We start from the raw sequence: 21,993 nt of genomic DNA, 5'->3' as shown, positions 1-21,993 counted from the left end.
AAAGGCCTTCATGGATATTCAGGCTCATCAACAGCAGGCAGCGAGAGAAAAGGGGAAGTGATACTTGCTCTCTCTGGAAACAAAGCCACCAGGACTACATGAAGCTGTCACCTGTACAAAGCACTGTGGAATGCCAGCAGGTCTACCAGGAACATCCCTTGTGACCATGTGTCAGACGGTTATTCCGTATATACGCATATGTGTGTGCGTTGATTATATCAACTCTGTGGTTTAGATTCCCTGTTTCCAAAGTTCAGCAGCGCTAGATGACAATCTCTTGGGTGAACACTTGTGCGTGTCCTCTAGTTTTTGCATACTGTAAACTCAAATGGCCACCTGATGCACACATTTTATCAGGATCACTGGTCTGTGTTTATCTTTTAATCTCTTAAAATTTTAACAGGCTGCATAAGAGTCTTCAAATGCTCAATCAAGCCCAAACTGCCCTTTTAACATCCCTTGCTTTTATTAGGTATTTCTGCTAAGCTTTTTCTAGATAGCTATAGTATCATTTATTACCACTTCTGATCCTGATAACTGAGCCTTAAAGTTGCTCATCTCAGTGCACAAATGAGGAATTATGTGCTTTGTTTCTCAGAACTAACACACAGATGTGCATACACAGTGCCTGCAAGGATAATTCTGGTTTTCAGTTGTACATCTGGAAAAATATATTTCAAGGAAGAACAATAAATAAGTAAATGGAATCTAGTACCTGTAACAAACATTTTGCCTGTAACAAACAGGCTTGAAGAAATTGAAGTTATATGAAACTCAACAAAATCTGTCTTCATAAGACAAAGGAAAAACTTAAAAACCCCACTTTTTATCCAATATGTTAAAATCCATTCTAAACAATTTGGAGTTTAACTATTACTGCACTCTCAAACATCATATTTTAACATACATTAGGCAAAAATGCCTTGCTACTCCTTTTCTCATTAAATAATTGTTTCAGTTTTACACTCTGAGGAGGTGCATGACTGCTCTCCTAGAGCTGCAAACACTGAAGACATGATGGTCTCCAGCTGAGCTTGTGAAAGGTCTCAAACAAGTGGTTTTCTATTCATGCATTTTTGTGTGGAAAAATTGCAAATATCCTATATGCTATCATTTTTAGAATCAGCTTTGCTAGGACACACAGTGTTAGGCCAGAACTAGAAGAGCCCTGCCAAGCTGCCGTAAGTCAGACGGATCCTGTCTCCTGGGGCTGAATCAGAACAAGTCTTGTTTCTGACAAGGTATAAACTCGTTTTTAGATTGTCTTTCCATACTCTTCACCATTTTATCAGCACAACTTGTAGGTTGCATAGCAACCTGCCCAAGTTTAATTCTTAATGGGAAAATCCAGACCAAAGCGGAAGTGGTACCACTCAAATAACAAAGTTCTTTATGCTTCGGTTACAATGATCTGTTACACAAGCATTCAGACTTAGGGTGAAGAGCAGCAGGGGAAAAATAAACAAAAACCAAACCACAAAACCAAGACACCTGGCACAGTTTCTATCCATTTTTACAGATTTTGACAGGAAATACCTGCAGATTTTTCCCCTCTCAAGATTCCTTCCATATTTCATCTGTCCCTTCAGAAAGATCAAGTAGCAGGGAGCAATTTCTTTCCTATGAAGCTCTTTGTAATAGGCCACTTCTCTGCAGCTCCACAGAACTTGTGCAAGATGCCAATGAAGGTGCTAACTGTGAATTTGTACCACTATATGTGACCCATTCTGATGCTCTTTTAGGACAGGAAAGTTGATGGGATGCAATGTACAGACCAAAGTGTAGAGCAATTATAATAAAATTGTCCTTTTACCATCTATGGTATCCACATAAATCTGTGGTGTGTACCAGCCTGGTGAGATCATCTGCAGAGATAATATAACCTAGAGGCTGCAAGATGGGTCACACAGCTGGGGTTTAGGTCTCACCCATGTTTCCTGTTATGAGACCAGAGCATTTAGCAAAAGCACTGTTTATAAACGGTAGACTCACAATCTACTGCCTACCAAACACTGTGACAATGACCAAAAGGTATGGGGTTTTGTTTGTTTTTTAAATTAAAAAGAGTTACAGAATTTTGCACTGAGTACCACATAGACCCAAGAGGCTCATTTGACTCTCCCTACAAGGACAAACATGCTTTGCCTGAATCTGGTTCTACCACCTTGTGCTAATTTGTTTTATTTTTCAGACTTGATTTACCGTATTGAAGCAAAAATAAGGAGTACAAGAGTGATGTGAAAAATCTATTTTTGCCTAAGAGTGCAAAGAGAGCAAGAACTAGTCTTGTATAATTAAGATTGAAAGTTCCTCACAGTCATTTTATAATGTTTTTCTATAGATACAAAGATCCTTGGAGATTTAACGTTATATTTGGTATATAATACCATTTACAATTTCTGATTTTGATCTAAGTGCTTTTCATTTACTCACAGCACTAATTACAGTACACCCAACTCTGTGACTGAAGCAAAATATCACAGTCCATGTGAGTCTTGGCTAGAGTTTCACCTGAGTGATACATGGAAGGTGCAGAAGACAATGCAGAAGTAACGGTGTATTTGCTATAATTTTTTCACAAAAAAGTGTAATTCATGGTCAGACACACTGGAATAAATCTTGTGTACTATATTTCTTAGATTCACTCTGAAACCACCTTTATCTCATACAAGGTCAGTTATCTGTTATAAGATAATGTAGCATTTTTTAGTAGTGATGGCACTAACAACTACAAGCAACTTCTGAGTTGTGTTTGTGGAGAGCAGTTGGGTTCTGTGAGCCAGAAGAGTCCATTGGATCTGGCAGCTTGAATGGCCATGGAGCATCATCTTATCACTACACATTTTATTTCTGTAGAATTTAGAACAAGCTCTGTTGTTTCTTGCAACAGCTCCGTTTTTAGAATAGCAAAATGGTCCTTTATTTGTAGCTATTTGTATCATTTTGGTTACCAATCAAATGTGATTTACTCTATTAATCCTTAGTTAATAAAATTTTCTTAGAAATTAACTGTGGGATTTAAATTTCAATACTGTAATAAAAGGTTTGAAATCTATTTTATGACTTGCAGAAGAGGAATTGGGTGAAGAAAAAGAAAAAAGAGGTGTGGTTCTCGTTTTATCTGCTGCAATTGTTATATCTGCTCAAAATAAATTTAGGGTAATGACATTTTAATTCAATGGCCAGCTAGGGCTAAGAAAAATTCTGGGGCATTTCTATTTCAGTTGATCTTAAAGGAGTCCATTTGGTTTGAAATAAAATGCACTAATCTCAGGCAATCTAACCTCAAGAAGGCGTCAACTTTAGAACAGAAATAAAGTACATGCTGTTTCCAAACCTTTAAATGACACTCCATCTCTCCCCACCCGCTCAAAAACCAACCAACCAACCAAAGCAACAACAAAAAACACCCCTCACCCCTCCCCAAAACACAGGAGGAAACCCAACCCCACTCCAGAATTTCTGGGATAAAACCATTGCACAGAAGCACATGCACAATTTCTTATAGGTCTCTTCCTCCTTGTGCTGATTAAACTATTCACTGAATTTAAGCCAAGCTTGTATCATTTGTGTTCCACGGGAACTGACTGCCTTGACAGGAGGTTTTTAAGAAAACAAAATAAAACTACATTGATCTGGCTCTTAGTGTAAATGGCGTGATGGTGTTCTAACAAGCACATTTACCTTTCATGGGGCTAAATTACTAGAGTGAACACACTAGAACAGAGCATACAAAACAAACAAAAAAAAGGGAGATCAGAGAGACTAATCTTAAGGGCAACTAAGCATAATGAAGACTGGAGAAAAAAGTATGGAGGAAAAAATTTGAGTGAGGTTTTACAGTGAACGATTACAGATTTTAATAAAATTAGACCAGTACACATGACATGAAATTCTGAGTCTGTTTCATAAAAGCAAACTGGAAATGGCATCCAAAGAACAGGAATGATATATATTATGACACTGGATTTCCCTGCAATGTTTCCCTAGTGGTCCAAACCACTATGCAAAGTCAATATCCAAATAGTTTTAATTCTTGCCATTGTATGAGGGCTAATTACATTTCCAAGGGAGATACTAGTGTAGGACTGGACAGCAGAAGGCAAACCTTCCATTACAGAGCATTAAGAGTTGTGCCTGAGCAAAGCTTATTCCTCTCAGAAGGCAACAAGAGTAGTCAGACATCTCAGTAAAGAGGGTTGGTTGTTTACAAGTGTTTCTCAGACAAACATATGCTAAGAACATAGACGTTAAGAAGAAGAGGTCTGGGGATGAACACTTGAAAATGATTTAATTTCTACCATTTAGTGGAACTTTGATGATGCAGAACACTCCAGAGTTTAATAACACAACATAAAGCAGTGTTTTCTGTCTGGTGCTTAAAACTCAGTTATTAATTAAAGTGGCTATACTGTGTCTTCTAGCTGGAATGATTTGAAAACAATTTCTGATTCATTGACCTTTGTGTTTAACCCCAGATATTGAATTTGGGTGGTGCAATGTTTCACGTAAATATATTTTTCTTTTCCTTGATGATGACCTGTCCTTCTCCCATCCAAAAATATAGAAAACTTAAGATAATCATATCTTCAAAATATCTTAGTTTAAATGTGATAAATGCCCAATATTGGTGCAGCCTCAGATTATGCCAAGACTGACCACCACTTTGAAAGGAACACAAGGTTTCAGAAAAAAACCGTTTCTGAGCACCCAAAGGTGACATGAGGCTTCAAGAACAAGCAGAAATCATATACAGGGGTGTATGAGAGGGAAACAAGAATGGCTGGTGAGATGGGATATTCTCCTTGGCTTTCTGCCATTCAAACATTTTCATTGCTGCAAGAGGAGCTCTGCTGAGAATCTGCAATATTTTATTTGACAATGAGCCCTACAGCACCCCTAAGCAACTCTTAGTTTTCCGTCCCAGTGAAGGACTGTGGCCCCTACTGGAATACTGACACTTGCAGCTCAGCTTTGCACGGGGAACAGTGAGCACTCAGTACTTTGCAGGGTTACAGCATGGTGCCCATCACAATTACTTTGCCCAAGGCTGACCTCAGGAATTTATCTTATTACTGAAACAGAGGGGAAGGAGAGAAAATAAGCTCAGTGCCTGCTTGAACAGGTAGAATGCAAAAGTTAGGGACCACCTGTGGAAGACAGACCATTGAACAGCAGTGCTCTGATCTTCAAACTGTAAGACTGGATTTGTTTCAACACACAGTCCTATGGAAGCTGGTTACCTCTCTTAGGATCTCATTGTGCACAGTGGTGAGTTTTCCCAGGGTTATATTTGTCAAAATCACATCCATGTTATATATTTGAATAAATCTCTATTAAGTAGCCAGTTAGGAGTGGATATTTCCTGAAAGGACGCTCCACGCTCATGGGCAGTGTGGAAGGATGCAGGCAAGACTAAAGATGAGCTTCTCTGTGTTCAGCAGAACTGTTCATGCCTGCTCTCCCATGGTAGTCACACTTGGTATGTCAAACCTCCTCCCTTCCCTTCAAGGTAACACTTGTCCTGGATCCTCTTTAATATTTTAATCAGGTAATAGACAACACAGAAATAATCTGGAGCTACCAACAGTCTGACAGACAAGATTACAAGTGGCAATTTAGCCCCAACACATCACAAACAGCAGGTGCATTCTCCTGCTTTTTCTGACACTAAGAGCACAAATCTCTTAGCTTCCTACTCTGTCAAAGCATCGGTTTAAAGACATTTCCAGAAATTTAATTTTCTATATTGCGAAGGAGATCAACAAACACATTTAGATCACTATCAGAGAGGGATCTACAGGCAGAGAGTAGATTAAATCATATATTTCATAATTGACCTCTATGTTTCAGTAAACCTTCCTCAAAAAGTAAAACAGACCTGAAGATGAGTCCTTTGGCCAAAGCAAAGGGAAGCAATTTCAGTGCATCAAGACACTAACACCCTGCAGGAGGGAAAGGATAACTTGGGATGGCCCATAGGACCCAGACACTGTGGCCAAGTTGGTTTGAGATCATGACTGACCTCTTTGAGGTGCTCCGACTGCATCACTACCCTCATCTGTCAGAGCACTGTGATTCAGCTGTATCTGCCACCAGGCACAGCAGTACTACAAGGTCTACATTCTATTTTAAAAATGAGGCATTGTAGTCAATCTGAAATTCTATACTGCACTGAAAATGTCAATTTCTGATAACAATATCAATCACATATCTGAAAGAAAAAAACCCTACAAACCTGAAAATTAGTATTTGCCCCAGGTAAATATGGAAATCCTGGGTAGCAAGCAGTATAAAAAGGGAGGAAGAAATGAACTTTTCCATGAGTTCCTTTCTGGTAAGCACCATCTTTGTAAGCAAAGGTACAAGGAGGTGCACAATTCATTAAGATGTGTGGCAATTTAGTGGCACATAACTGTCAGAACATTGGAAAACTCTACTCACTGCCTGCTACTACACCTGGAATACTGTCATCAGCAACCAATATTGAAAATAGTCACACTGCAGTAAAATGCTGTTTTAATAAGCCACTTAATCAGGACAAGCGATATGAGCAAATGCTGCAAACTGCATCCAAATTATTTATGATCAATAAAATAATAAAAAGATTTTGCGAACTGCCATCATGCCTTAGGCATATCCTACCACACAGAATTCACCATGTGTCAGGCAGCACCATTCCCTAGCAACATCAAGCGTTATTATTAGCATCCTAAGACCCAAGGTTATTAGTGAGCTGTGAACTCAGAATACTCAGAAGATAAAAACCTCTGATACTTTTATTGCTCTCATTGACCAGCTGGTGTTTTAATCATAATGTTGTCTCATTACAAATCATTACATTAATTCTGTGTATGAGTAGAATCCACAAAGCCTGTTGCACATTGCCTTTGAAAAAAGAAAAGGTCAGCTTCTGAGAGTACTTTTGGGTTTATGTTAAAGCCTTTTTTGAGGGAAGGGTAAAAAGGAATAGCGGTACATACAAGGGTTTTCCCCTAAGGTAGAAACAAAGCCTGAGAAAACAAAGGTCTAAGCTATTAAGGTGGGCTGTGCACTGAAACTGGCTTTGTGCAGTTGCAGGTGGAGGGCAGGCAGAATGTCTAAGTTTTAGCTTTAGCCACCAGGCTCTGAGCTCACAGCTCAGTGAAGCATTTTTGCCCCATTTCCCCCAACACAGCAGCGTCTCAGCCTCATTCTCAGCAACACTTCGTGCTTGGCTGGTATTTGCTATGATGAACCCACACTCCCACTAGGAAGTTTTTAAAAGCTCATTATTATATTTTAAAAAAAGTAAGAGCTGTAGAATAAAATCCTCCAGTTGCTGGAAAAACAGTTGGGAACTGCACCCATCTGCTCCACAAGCACATGGGGCAAGGGAACACCTTCACCTTGTGCTCTACATTTTGCTGGGTTAGATACAATGTGGATGGACTGGGGATCAATACTGCAAAGGCCTCCTGTCTCTCCCTCTTCAAAAGGAAGCACCACAGCTTCCCCCTAAAACTCTGGACATAACCATGAGGCAAATAAGGGTGCCAACAAGCCTCAGGTGAGGCAGGCAGAGGAGGTAACCTTGACTCACCCCATCTCAGAACTTTTTTCTTTGAGAGATCAGTGAGTGCACGATGAGTCTCAGCCCTGCCATCGCACTACCTGTGCATGGTCCTGCTCCAGTGACAGGCAATAGCTGGCAGACTGATATAAGGCCGGGCTCAGAAATTCACACAAAATCTCTCTTCTTGGCCTAGATCAATTAGCTGGAATACCACATCACAGTTTTGCCAGAGCCCTGCCAATACAATCTCACCAAACACTATGGATGGTATTTGTTTGCATTAAGAGACATTCTGAATCTTATCAGCCCAAACCACAGCATTTCTCATGACCAAGTCTTCCTCTCCACTCCTGATATTTAATACTTTCATTTTATCTTCTTGAGGTAGCAAAAGTATTATTCAGAGTGAGATTTCTTTGGTTCTGCAGTTTTTGTTTCAGAGGCTCAAATTCACAGAGCCCACAGTATGTGGTTCATTGTCAATCCCTCAACACAAACTGCAATAATAATTTCCCTGCAAATGAAGAATGTTGTCCCCTGGAACCGAGGGGGTTCCTAGAGCCAGGGAAACAAGGTGGTCTCAGTGCAATTCAGACTAATCCTGTGTATGCAAATCATCTGAAAAAGAAGGTTCTGGCTCACCCTCAATACCAGCCTCATCCTCACGTCCCTTGCTCTCTGCCATTGAGCGTTCAGCAGAAATCTTCTGGGGATGTTTCTAAATTAGCTCACCAGTCAACCTCCTATTCAGTGTGCAACAGCACCTTTCCAATTAGCAGCTATTCTTCCACTGTAGTCTATACTCTGCGAGTCGTTATTCTAAATTTACCTACAAATTGAACATCCCTCTTTCCATCTGTAATCAGGCCAGGTACCAAACATGTTCTAAATCCTCCCTCATCTGATTACATTACTGCTCATTAATTTTCTTCTTTATTGTTGTTATTATTCCAGCTTCACAGCACTGGATTGATGTTGACTATTGACACAAAACAACTTCAGCTGTACAATTCAACCCCTGTATGTCTAGTCCACACTATCAGTAAAATAGGCACATTTATGTTCACATTTTTTTGTAATGCTTAGTCATGTTCACAAAAGTATCATGTACCACTACATAAGAACATCTGCAGAGAGGATTGTACAAACAGTTACAGATGAATTCCAGTTTATAATCACCTTTGCATTTGTATTTTTCCAGCTGGAACATGACAAATTTCTATCTGAGTCTGCATTTAAGAAATAGGAGCACCAGATATTTAAGACAAGAACTAAAGACAAAAGAAGAAAACACACCTTCTTATCACAAGAAAGCATTGAAATGACAAAAAAAGTCTACAAAGTCCAAAAATATTCCAGCATGAAATATGGTTTGAAATATGAAGAGAGACAGGCACCCTGTGTAGTAAATCTCTTGACTATGTGATGAAAACATCTAATTTCTGAAGTTTAAAGAAACTCTACCTTGGAACGTAAGAAATATTCATATCCAAGATTGACAGAATCTAGACCTGCAGCCAACCTGGTTTTCTCTTACTTAGTCCACTTTTTTTTGTTTTAAGACACCTTGCACACCCCCTCCATGAACAGTTTGTGACTCCCCTCGCAGCCCCTCACTTCTCATGTTTCTGCACCAGAGCCCTGTGTGAGCAGAGGCACATGGATGTAGTCAGAACTTCCACATCCAGGAACTCCATTGGCTTTGGACACATCTTTCCCTCATGGCATCTCCATACCATAGGAAGGGTACTTCCTATGTAAACAGCAAGGGTGCAAAAAATCCAAACTCAGTGATGAAAGGCAGCATGAGCTGCACAGCTACCCCAGTTAACACCACTCTGTGGCTTCACCTCACCGAGCATTCTTCTCTCCCTCATATGCTGTTTAAGATTCAAACTTTGAATCTAAGTCTAGTGTTCAGCAGAGCCCTATCACGTGCACAAAGTCACCTCATGAAACAGAAGGTAGGTCGTTGCTGTGTTCCTTGCCCAGCTGCCCCTAGACTACAGTGCCTGGCCACCTGCAGATCAGGAAAGGAAATCAAACTGAACCCTTTCAGGTTGCTATAATTTCATCTCCCCTTCCCAGAAAGTGATTTTAGCAAGCAGGAAAACACTCTTTGTCTGTACCATTCTCAAAGACATGAAAAACCCTTTATGAAAGTATAATTTTTCTTTCTGAGAGCTAATTAACACTGAGAACAGACACTGTAACGCTCTGAGGTTTCCTGTGGCTGACAATTTTAAGTACTGTTCTCTTCAATCTTCATGGACTTCAAATTGAGCACTTGCTTACACTTCCAGTGAAATACCATTATTTAATCTGCATTAAAATGTTTCTTCCAGTTGTCATACTAAAATTCCCAGTTCTTTTACTCTGAACTCTATAATCTATTGTAGCCTTTATCTTTACATTAACCATGTCAGGAGTAATCTGTGGATATCCTAATCTTTCCTTTTCTAATACCATAATCTCCTGATCATTAATCAAAAGAGAAAAAAGAAAGACTTGCAAAGCTGTTCTGTGGTTCCTGTTCCATGTTAGCAGTTACTAAGTCACTTGGCAAAACTATTAAGCAGCCAAGGTTTTCTGTTTCATTTGATGTTTTCTTTTAATTGTGCTCCCTCTGTTAATCTTCCTCTGTTGCTTTATTATGCATCACAAGCCTCTTCACTTCCTAGATTAGATCCATAGTTCTTTATTACTCCTTGGCATAGCTTGCAATGCCTTACCTCAGCACCCCATTTATGACTGGCATACGATGCTTTATTGAACTAGACCTGAGTAATGTGAATGCAAATGATTCATTTTCTAGCACTTCCTAGGATTTTTTTGGGTTTGGAAATGAGAGCAGATTAGAGGAAGTCTCATTATACCAGATGGGACACTTACACAAATCAACCTTATCTAACGTTGAAGTGAGCCCTGTTCAGACAACGAAGCTACACTACACGATGTCCAGAGGTCCCTTCAAGTGTACAGTTTTCTGTGACTCTAATTCCAAACCTACTCTTGTTTTGGCTCATTCTCATGCCTTAACACTAAGTCTTTCTTTTGCTGCATGCGTGAAGTCTTAACTGGAGTATGTACCCATATATAGTTGAAGGACTACATTCACAACACAGCAATTTGTGTTCAGATTTTCCCTGCCTGCAACCTCACCCTGTTCTCTTCTGTTCCACAGAAATGCTTGAAATATCTGCTAGAGATCACTCAGTGGCTTGCTTTCCATTTCTTGATGCACTTTCACTTTGCACAGAGTACACATCAGGAGCTGAGACAGAGGTTTACCTTCCCCCAGGTGAGTGCCCTCACTGCCACATAGTGTGTCATGTCCTCACCCTCTGGTTTGTTCTTCATCCTCTTCCAGGGGAATACTCAACTACTTCAATGAAGTATCTAACAGATTTCAGGGGAAGAGATAGTGCTGTTACACTTTCTTTGTTTTTTACCTTAACTGTTTCATTTGAATGGTGCATGCACACACGCTACAGTCTCTGTTTAAAGGGAAAAAATAAGTCAAGAACAACAAATCCCTCCCTTCCATGTCTTCCTACTAGGTCTATAGAAGAAATCAAAACTTATTTTCACAGTCCCAGCAGAATACAGGCTGATCATTTCTCTTGCATGGTTCTAAGCCAGTGAAACAACACTGATAACAAGTTCTAAACTTCATTAATGCACGAAGAATAACGCATGGGTTATTTGTCACACAAAAATTAGCTATAAAGAATAACCTTTGCATGCAAACAGGAAAAGTTGACTCTAATGCAGAGAGGCATTTTGCCATCTACCAGAACATGCCACTTATGAATAGCAATTTTTTGTACCTAGGTGCTTCCTCAAGGTCACTGCTGGGGAGAGACAGAAGCTCAGAGTGCTGTGTCTTTCTGTCCTGCTTATTGGGTCAAGTACAAACACCAGCACATCTGGGGAATGAAGGAGATTCTGCAAGCTTGTGGCTTCTGCTGCATCATGAAATTAACAGCTTTCAGCAGTTCAAGAGAAGCTCATAAAAAGGCAAGGGTGACTCCTCTCCACCTCTGCAGATCCCGCCCAACACTTATTCCACATCCTTCAGAAGAAGGGCTGGTCTGCACACTGGGTGAGACAACCATCTCCTTCCTATCCTTTGGACACTGCTGCCAAAGCTGGCAAATGAGGTCGTGATGAGAAATATAGCTATGGCTCAAAAGCTTCATAAAAATATCTGAAATAAGTATTAAGCACCCTTTCTAAATTTTTGTTTTTTTGTTTTTTGGTAGATTAATTTCTTCAGTACAAACAACCAGATGAAGAATTCGAAGGAATGTGCGAGAACATAAGTGGGAAGCTAATGAGTGAGCAGGGTGGTATTACCATGCCCCAAAGTGAGCGTTATCTATGCACTATGAAAGAAGCTAAAAATGATACCTGTCAACTATGGAACGTTTGCTGTTTGAAGGAATAAGATATTAAATAGCTTCATAAAATGCCAGAAGAGATGAGTAATTATTCAGTGAGGCACCTAGACCAGATTAATTACAGCTTGGGAAGAGAAATCTTGATAGGGATGTTTCTGTAAGATGGCAGAAATCTTCATGTTCTAGTAACCAACAGAATAATAATAATATAAATAAAACCCATCACAGTAAGAATAAAAAAAACAGTAAGCAAGCAAACTCCCCCCAAACCTCACATGGCAGGAACCATTACTTCATGAAGAAGGATCCAAGAACTATTTATCAGTCTCTGTCTTTCTGCTCTAAGCCAGAACATCCAGCTCATATATTTTAGGGTAATTCCCAAAGTATTCTTAGTAGAATATTGAGTATTACCCTTGCCCTTAAAATAGTGAAAAAAAATATATAAATAACTATGCAGTCTGTTACAAAAAGCTTAAATACAGAAACTGTGAAGGGAAGAACCTCAAGTGACACCAAGGAGATATGAAGAATACAATTCCCTTGAGATTTTAGAAGAAAAGTATTTTTATTCCTCACTCCTTCCATCATCTCCTTTCCATAAGGTATAAGATAATGCCAAAAAAAAGTGATTTTTTTTCTGTTGGGGGAAATCTGTTGTTCATAGCAATATCTCTCTCTGGAGATATAAAGACTATTTGGAGAAAATGACACTAATCTCAATTGCACAGACTGACAATTGCAGTCAGAGAAACCCTACGTCACCAAGTATTTTATCAAAGAAAATACCACACACTTCAAGAACAGAAGATTATCAGACTCCTGTACTTAAAATTAAGCATGCAGTTTCCATAAGCTTTTCTATCTTATACAAGAAATATCAAAATACACCATGATAATTTCTTTAAGAATAATCTCAACAGCCTTTTGCTTCTAATGAAAATAAATACTAAATTCAAGTAGCACCCCAATTTACTGTCAATTTAATTTTTCAGCTGCACTATATCACACAGCATGAATATCTTAAAGGTAATGCAGTTTTAATACCTTTACTTGTAGAGATAGGAAATTTGCTTTGGCTCATCCAAAAGTCCTTCCCTATGCTCAGTCAGCAGACAAAATTCATCTTTTTAGTTCTCCAAGTCTAGTTGCAGGTGATTAACAAACAGCACATGTTTCACTGTGATGCCTTCAGAATTGCCTGGATCTGATCCCACATGGATGTCATGCCCTACCTTGGCAGGGTCACACTTAGTTTTAAACTCTCCCTCCTGGGTGAGCACTGGCAGGCCCTGGTCCTGGGACCCCATTCTGCAGTCATGTTCCCATGATGGGCTCCTCTTGTGCTTTCAGGATGTGAGGTGGAGCTGGTCACCACCATCACCCCATGGAAACTACCAAACCCAACACAGAAGGTCTTCACATACCTCTAAAAATATCCAAGCTCCTCCAGCACTGCTGTTCCTGGAACGAGGAAGGACTTTTAGCAGGAAACCAAACCAGGAAATATTGCCTGCAGGAGCAAGGGAAGAGCAACCACAGCAGAACCAGCCCCCAAGCAACTAATGAGGACAACACCCAGGTGATACCCTCCACCACCTGCTGATTGGGCATTTATGGCCTTGCTCTCTTACCCAGACTGGTGTAATTTCCTCATCCCAGCACTGCTCTGCCCATCCTTCTACTCTTCTTCCTCTTAGGTAGAAAATCCTCAAAGTCTTACTCTAAGAGAAAAACCCCTCTGAAAGCCCAGTGAAATCCTCCTTTTTCAAAGAAAGAGAAAAAGTAAGTCATTATCAGAAGAACAAGCTTACCACTCCTGCAGTCACACTGACTGCTTTATCTACACCTTCTGCATGATTTTCTATCCTTTCCACTCCAAGTTTGCATTCTTTGGAAGAATAAGAATTTCTAGTTGCTCTGTGTTTGCAAAATTTTAGCATACACAGGCTTTGTTCCTATTTGGTCCTTGATTCCATCATTATAATAATAAAAGTTGAACATTCAGAAATAATGCAAAAATAACTATCAGAAAGAAGACTGGTTATCAGGAAAAAGGAATAAAAATTAAAAGTTTTCTTAAGGTCTATGCTGTTTCAAAGACTGACTTTCTTCCCTAGCAGTCGAGCTGTGAAAATTAGACTTTGCAGTTCAGTGTTAGGTGTGAGAATTGCCAATGTTGCTGAGAGCAGTCTGGCAAATAACTTAGGATGCAACACACCTGTGTTTGCAAGGACACGTTAGGTAAGCCTAGTTTTCTTCCTTTTGTCTGAGAAAATCTTTTACTACTTAGAGATATGTAAAGAAATTCAACTATTACAGTTGAATATTTTCCATATTTTCTTCTAGTTAAAAGTCTAGCCATTGGTCCACATAAAGATTTTTGCAGAAAATATTTGACCTCCTTAGATACTGTTATAATTCTCTTTGGGAGAAAAATTTTTAATGGTTAAAAACACACAACAACAGACTGTAACTTCTTTTCCAAGCAGTTCTCTTTTTAAAACATTAAAAACAGTAACATAATTTTTCTAACATTAACCCCTCATATGTATAGTAATGTTTTTCTTTTCATTTGTTTTTTTCTTTATGGATTTTCTTATTCAAAAAATACTTTCTATTTGTTTGCCATTTCAAAATCATATTTGCGGGAATGCACCACATTTTGAAGTTCTCATGCAAAGACAATTCACAAAGAAGGTCTCCTTGTGGTTTTATGCCCAGTTTTAGCAGCTTTTTCTGTCTTTCTGTGCCTATGGTGGTAGGTGGATTTTTGCCTTCAGCCAGTTCTTCCTAGTGGCAGCATGAGGTGGGCTCACAGCTCTGTCAATAAATTTGACATTGAAAAGAAGACAAGGTCAAAAGTTTTTTCACCAGTCACACTAATATTTTCATTAGATTGAAGAAACTTCTTATTTATAGGAATTATTAGGACAATTTTAGGAAGAAATGAAAGATCTTCAAAGCTGTTGTACTGTGCTGTGAGAAGTATCTTCAAGCACAAACCAACTTTGGAGAATAGTACAGACTGTTTAATTGCTGGTTATAGGATCTGAAGTTGTTTGGTTCTCTCCAGTAGCCACTTTCAGCTGAGCAGTCCAACAGGGATTTGCCAGTGCTAAGCAGTCAGCATGTTTTTAATATGAAGCTCTGAGTAACACCCTGAACAGCTCCAGATAGCTCAGGCTGTGTCCTGTTTGAGGTGCTACGCTCCACACCTTCCTTTTCTCAGCCAAGAATATTAACCAGAATTAACAATGACTAATAACATCACACAATACTTCACATTCAAGCAATGGCTGATTGACTCAGCCATCAAGAGCTGTTTGTCTTTGTTATCCTGTGCTGCTGCCTGGCCACATTGCTCTCCTGAAGTGTTGATACTGTGTAGGCAGGTGCTAACAAAGAGTAATCTATTGCAATTTCCTTTGAGCAAAATGAAAGTGGTTAAATTAATACCATAAAAATCTGAAATGTAAGTGCTACTGGAACAGCTATATTTGGCAATAAATCTGACCTTAATTACCAGTTATTTGCTAGTGCTCACTGGCTGAAGACAATGAGCTGTCTCTACTTTGTGTTTCTAGAAAATTTCTGCCCTGGTGAGGCTTCACAGTGGTACAAATGAATTGTATTAAGGCATCTTCTTCATCAGTTGTAATTATGGAATCAAGTACAGTTCAGAAATCTATCAGACCCAAGAAATCTATCTTCTAATCAGAAGTTCTGAGAAAAGAAGTCTGGCCCATTTAGTCCTGTATGATTATTTTTGCGTAAAGAAAATGTGTTTGCAGTAAAAAGCTCTTGCAAGTGCAAACACAGCCTAGGTGTGAGCACATGCTCCAAAGCCATGCTTGAATTACTAGAACTACACTGAGTCTGTGCCGCTTCTCTTGCCAGAATCTCTAGAGAAATATCTTGCTGTTACTGGTATTGCTCTAAACCACTTTGAGAGTGCTTTGTTAAAAAGACAAAAGTTCAAATCCCCCTTTGGGAGACTGTGGCCAAAGCCATCTCCATTTTCATGTTTTTCAGCACTCCATGAGGTAGAATTTAATCCATTATTTAAAATTCTTTTTAAAGTAAGGTTTGTTTGGTTTTTTTTCTGATGATTTTCTGAAGGGTAAAATGTCCCCTAGAAGAAATACCATCAGTGTTCTCTTTGCAATACTAATCTGGTTCCTTTTTAGTAATTTTATTTCCTTTTCTTACAAATTAAATTTATCTGCAGAGACAGAACTCTTCAAAGATATTCCCACAAGATCTCTGGTTAGATTATACCATTACTTCAAACGATAATGAATCTGTTTCTGAAAAACAAATGTTTGTCTCTTCCAAATTGTGCCTTGAGTTCCCTTGAGCTTTACAATTCAGTGAGCATTAATGTTACATAGCAAAAATAATGGGACTTTTTCTGAGAAGACAGGACACAGCTGCTGATGCTTAATTAAAACTTATAAGATTTGTTGTATTGCTTTGATCTGTTGCTTTTTTTGTTTCTCCACCTTTTCAGCAAAGGTTCTGTCAAAGCCTAAACGTATGCTGCCTGCTTGTCACAGTGAATGTCATGCATAGGACCTGTCTCTGAAGCTTTTGAGAGAAAAGAACAATTCCTTTCAAGATGAAAACATTGACATGTTTAACTGTGTTTACATTATATTTTTAGATCCATGTTAACAATATACATAGCTTATATATTCAGATGATTTCAAGCAGGTGACAGTGACATAGTTTGTACACACAAGAAAATGTACCTGGAAGTGCTCAAAAAACAAACCATTGAGGCCATGGTTTGGTGGTGAACTCAGTTGTGGTGCTAGGTTGATGGTTGATGGCTGGACTTGATAATCTTAGAGGTCTTCTCCAACCTTAATGATTCCATATGTGCCAAAAGCCATAGAACAGGTACGTAAACCTCATTTTAATGAACATCATTTGTGTGGGCAGCCTATACTGCATAATATACAATGTGCATCACCCTACAGAGCACAGATACAGACATTGGGCAAGACAAAAATTAGTCAGAGGCAGCATAAGATGCTGCTGGAATGGGTCAGAGTCCATAGTGCTGCATGATCTATGGCGACAAGGACAGCATTGCTTTCACATCTGCACAGGAAGTAGCACAGCTTCTAACAGGACAAGGACATTGGTTGGAATTATTTGAGGAAAAGAGGCTATGCTGAACCAAATAAAATCAGAAGAAAAGCAGAGAAACCTGCAGTTCTCCCTCTCCTTTCTGTATTTTGCAAAGACACAGATGTTATGTGCATTGGAGCATGGGGCAGAATGTCTCAGCTAGCAAAGACCAGGGGCAGGGTGATGTGTATGAACTAAGGGCAGTCAGAACTGGCCTCACCTAGTCTTTGTACCTTAATGAAAACTGCTATATAAGCATTTATCTTCCAAGATTTATATGGATTATTGCCAGTTAATTTAAATACCGAACAGATTAATTTTCTCTCTGTCAGATCAAAAATATTTAGGGTCACACCCTAAGAAGAGGACTGAAGAGTAATAAAGAAATCTTAACTATCCATACAGTGGTGTCAGTGCTATGTACTGCTTAAAGCTCTTATGATAAAAGACAAAAGTCACTTTTCAAGCACAGTCATGCCAGTGAAGATGGCATTCAGGTACTGAATGAGTGCCACTTGTACTTATTTACCAGTGGATAACAAGACTTCTGGTCTTAGGGTCCCAGCTCACTATTATGGATTCTTAAAAGCAGTCCTTTTGTTCTACTGAAAGCAAAACATGATGTACACAAACAGAATCTTTGGTGCTTTTGCTGCCATCCAGACAAAAATGCCATAGCATGCTGTAGGGAGCAGCATGGCCACGCTGCCTTTGCCACCTGGAAGGCCAATCAAGCTGCTGCTGGGCAAAGAGAGGGTTGGTCACAGGAGGTGATGGCTATTGCTAGAGGAGCATGTGGGAAAAACATAAATGGTTTCCCAGGATTCAGTTGTCCCTGACCTAGTCACAGCCATCTCCTCCCAGAGATGACAAGATTCAACGTTACCTGTAGTACTGGCATACCCTGAAACAACAGCTATGAAATCATGACAGAAATTCATTGCTACAAGCTTCTAGAAGTTGGAAGGTCATTAGCTGTCTTAGCAATAAATAATGCAGAAGACAGAATTTTTAAAGAGGATATAATGTGCCTGAGAGCTGCTACCATGCTCATTACTGATATCTGCCAAAATCGTGTGTGTCATCATGGATGAAAGTAGTCAAACACCAGATCTTGAGATCTTGATTTGAGCTGGCATCATTTTAGTTGGTATTTTCAGTCTGAAAACAGCACAGATATGTTACAAATTGATGCTTGTGACTGGCAGGTTTCAACAGGAGCAGAGGAACTCATCTACTCATCTTCCCATTTGGATTTATCTTAACCCTGCTGTGGAGTCTGACTCTCCACTTCTGTGTTATTTGCCATACAACATAGATTTGATTTAACCTCTCTTTCAGATAAACCTTAGAAAGGTTTGGGAATTATAAATTTACCAAACCTTTCCATGAGATGGACATCGTCCTCTACACTCCTCATTCCTCTCAGCCCTTACATCCTCCTCAGAAATCAACTCTTTTGACTTAACAAGGACAGTTCCTACTACTGTGTAATCTGTGCCACAGAAAAAGAGCTGTTTGATTTATATTGAACCATTTTAATTAAAAATTGTAAACATTGTGTTAAAGGATATGTCCTCATTCTGCCACACTTTAACTCCTTGTTTTAAATTCTCTACTTCTCTGCCACATAATTGTCAGGAGATTTCTAGCATACCCTTTTTAAATGAAAGGTTTTGTTTTTAAAATTAGTTTTGTGATTTGGCACAAGCTTGATGAGGCAGAAGGTGGCTGTGCAGTGAAGACAGCTGAATTGATGCATTATTATAATGTATGGAAAAAGACTAATTATTCTGTAGGTCAAGCCTAGATTTAGGATGCTAATTTGCTAAGTGAGATAAGCATTTTAGTAAATGAAGTAATTGGGGTTTTTTTCTGGCACAGAGAACTAGATGTCCACCTGCAAGGTGTGTGTATGACAATACAATAGTCTGGGCCTTTGATGGGGAGAAGTTTTCAGAGTTCAAGCAATATCTAATACTTACCTAGTAGTCTGCCCTGCTATGTCATTTTTCAAAGTTACAGACAAAAAAATAAAAGCCCTTGGACGCCTGGATTTTGTTGAAACACAGTATGGAGAGATCTTGAGAATGTAAAGGCAAAAAATAGATTCAAGGGGTTGTGTTACTCAGGAAAAATCTGTCTTCTCTGCTGAATGAGGCAGACGTGCTATCTAGCAAACCATTTAAAAGTATTGCTTAGGGACTGCTTGTGCTATATGAAAGCTGTTCAACTTCCTCTTTCTGCCAAAACAACTTCATTTTGATATTTTCACAGCTGTGGCTCTTGTTGTTTCAATTTGTTTCTTATTCCAAACCTCCTTCAGAACAAGCTGGTTACCTTTCAGACACCTGAAGAGATGCCCTCACATTTTGAGTTTCATTTTGCTTACAGTGAATTGGGAATAAACATATCAAAACAAGAGAGCACAAGTGTTTTGGGGTTTGTATTTAAAAGAACAGGAAGACATAAACTCCTTGATGAGATAACCTTTTACATCAAAACTCAGTTGCGTGTAACAAATCTAAGTGCATGTGCCAGGCCTCTCGGGAAGTGTCATGGTGGTGTGTGCTTCTTCTGTAGGCATGGAAGTGTGTGGGTAGATGTTGGCATTCCCTACTCAGTTTTTCAAATTTCTGGTTGAAGTCAGACAACCAGACAAACAAGATGCAAACCAGAAGAGCACTCCGAAAGATTCAAGATGAGCTTCTAGAAGGCTTGTGGGCCAAGTGCACAATCACACAGGTTACAAGTTGTGGTCAAAGAAACAAATCTGCTGCAGGTTTATTCAACTGCATACAGTGAAATGAAACCTTGAACTTTTTTTTGAAGAAATATGTTTTTATCAAAGAAACCCCTGCTTTCATCAGGTTTGCTTCCTGGAAAGAACGAATGCAATGTTTGCTTCATTCTTCCTGGGTAATGCTGGCGAAGTGCAATGTTATTCAACTCTTTCCTAAATGCACTCCTATTTTAGCCTTCTTTAGTAAGCTCTTTATCAAATAGTCAGTCATTGCACAAAAGAGCAAAAAGTACACAAATGGTAGGTAGAAGAATACTCAATTTCAATTAGTGGGATTCACTTACAACCACCCTTAAAAACGCATGCTCTGTAATACTTCTTCATAATGAGGAAGGAGAAGTTCTGCTTGTCTTGTGACTTTTGGACCTGGAATTACAGAGGATGATGAAACCACAAGGTTTGCAATAAAAGGCTAAGAGCTGTCATCAGTAAATAACATCACCCCATATCAAAAATAAGCAGCTGAACCAGATCTTTTACAGACCAGATCCTCAAGATTTCAGGGCTGAGTATTCAGATGGCCAATGCTGCAGTTAGGGTTAAATTTTCCTGACTATCTAAGCTGCTAGGTGAGACCAAGTTTTCTTTCTGCACTCACATACTGATACTAACTGAGCATACCTTCAAATGATTTTAGCATTCCATGTGTTGAGGTTTTTTGAGAACGTACCTTCTATATTGGTGCTGAAGTGGGAACTGATGGCAGGTGTGTGTATATTAATATTTGGATCCTACCAGGACAGCTTTTGCAGTAAATCTCCAATCCATGCCCATTTCTTATGCTGTGTCTCACCTAGTGAAGCTGCCTCAGAGTGTCCAAACCTGACTCTTTCCAGATTCATGCTGAGCTGAAAGATGGGACCAAGAGCTGGTCTGAGGTACCCCTTTCATTTCCATGAATGTGGAGGTGTGCAGTGTGGGCGCTCCACCCACAGCACCAAGTGTTTTGTTCTGCAGATCTGCTCCTATTGCACTGTCCTACTTGCTAATACAGGCACAGACATCTCTAGAAAAATTGCCTCTGTACTCTTGGAAACATGATTTCAGTGGCATAGCCACTGTGCAGAGGGGGGAATGGGGCAGAAACACACCTCAGAGTTGTTTCATCACTGAGGAAGCTGGGAAGAGCATGGCTAAAGGTTTCTCTTCCAGGAGATACAACCCCACGCTTATCTAGCCTTGCTGCTTTCAGCATGACTCCAGTTTCAGTACTTGCTGCTGCAGCGTGCCATGAGATTGTACCAAGGTGTGGTTGAGGCTCAGAGGGCATCTCTGCATGTTGATGGTCCTCTCTGTCCTGCACTGTTCGTACTTCTGTGGATCATGGAGGGCATAATAACCTCCTAGGACCCTGCTCTGAGGTAGCCAGAGAAGCATCTCTTTTTCTCTGCAGTGCCTCTTGCAGTTAGCAAAGCAGTAATCATCACAGGGGTCTATTCTAACTAAAAGAATGCTGGGGAATGTAACATTCAAAGGGAAAGGTAGAAGTTTCCAGTGGAAAAGGCAGGGGGAATCAAGCAGAATGTAAAATGGAGAGAGAAATTAATTCAGAGTTCTGCATGCGGTATACATTGGTAGCAATTGCTACTTGTACGTTGGGCTCAGGGCAATATATCACAAAATTCATTTCTCTGACCTTGTGCACATTTCTTTCTCAGGAACTAGGTCTTTATGTTGGATTCATAAAAGCACAAGGGAACTGCAGAATATTCAACTGTATAAAAGCAATATGTAGGACAGACTTCCCTTTGCTCTCAGATGAGTGATGAAACATTTGCACAAAGATGAATAAATTAGTTTTGTGCAAAACAGTGGCCTAATAGTTTGAGAAAAGTATGTGGGAAATATGAGGTTTCTTATTCTGTGGCAATCACCTTGCTATTTGGGCACTTTCCATGGTTAATAGGACAGTTTTGGGGCTGGTAGTGGCTCTGAAACTTGTTCTAATGAAATCTGTGAAGTCTGTAAGGAGTGCATCTGCGTATGCACAAAGGGATTATGAACCCTGCTTAGCAGGGGTAAAACCACAGCAGAGCCGATGTTTTACTCCAAGCATCAACATTTAATCTTAATGCCTTCCTTCCTTCCTGGGG

The 21,993-nt window shown here is 39.5% G+C and overlaps 1 long non-coding RNA gene across 1 annotated transcript; it reads left to right on the top strand.

Moving 5' to 3' along the window:
- Positions 1–9,968: 9,968 nt before the first annotated feature.
- On the top strand, positions 9,969–14,418 carry LOC108449220. Its single transcript, XR_001865344.1, has 3 exons — positions 9,969–10,856; positions 11,390–11,660; positions 11,821–14,418. It is a non-coding gene; the product is annotated as an uncharacterized LOC108449220 (long non-coding RNA).
- The last annotated feature ends 7,575 nt before the right edge of the window (positions 14,419–21,993 follow it).

Source organism: Corvus brachyrhynchos, unplaced genomic scaffold (genome assembly GCF_000691975.1).
Source record: "Corvus brachyrhynchos isolate BGI_N302 unplaced genomic scaffold, ASM69197v1 scaffold258, whole genome shotgun sequence".
Lineage (NCBI taxonomy): Eukaryota > Metazoa > Chordata > Aves > Passeriformes > Corvidae > Corvus > Corvus brachyrhynchos.
Note: the sequence above shows the minus strand (reverse complement) of the source record. Positions and strands in the feature narration are given on the sequence as shown.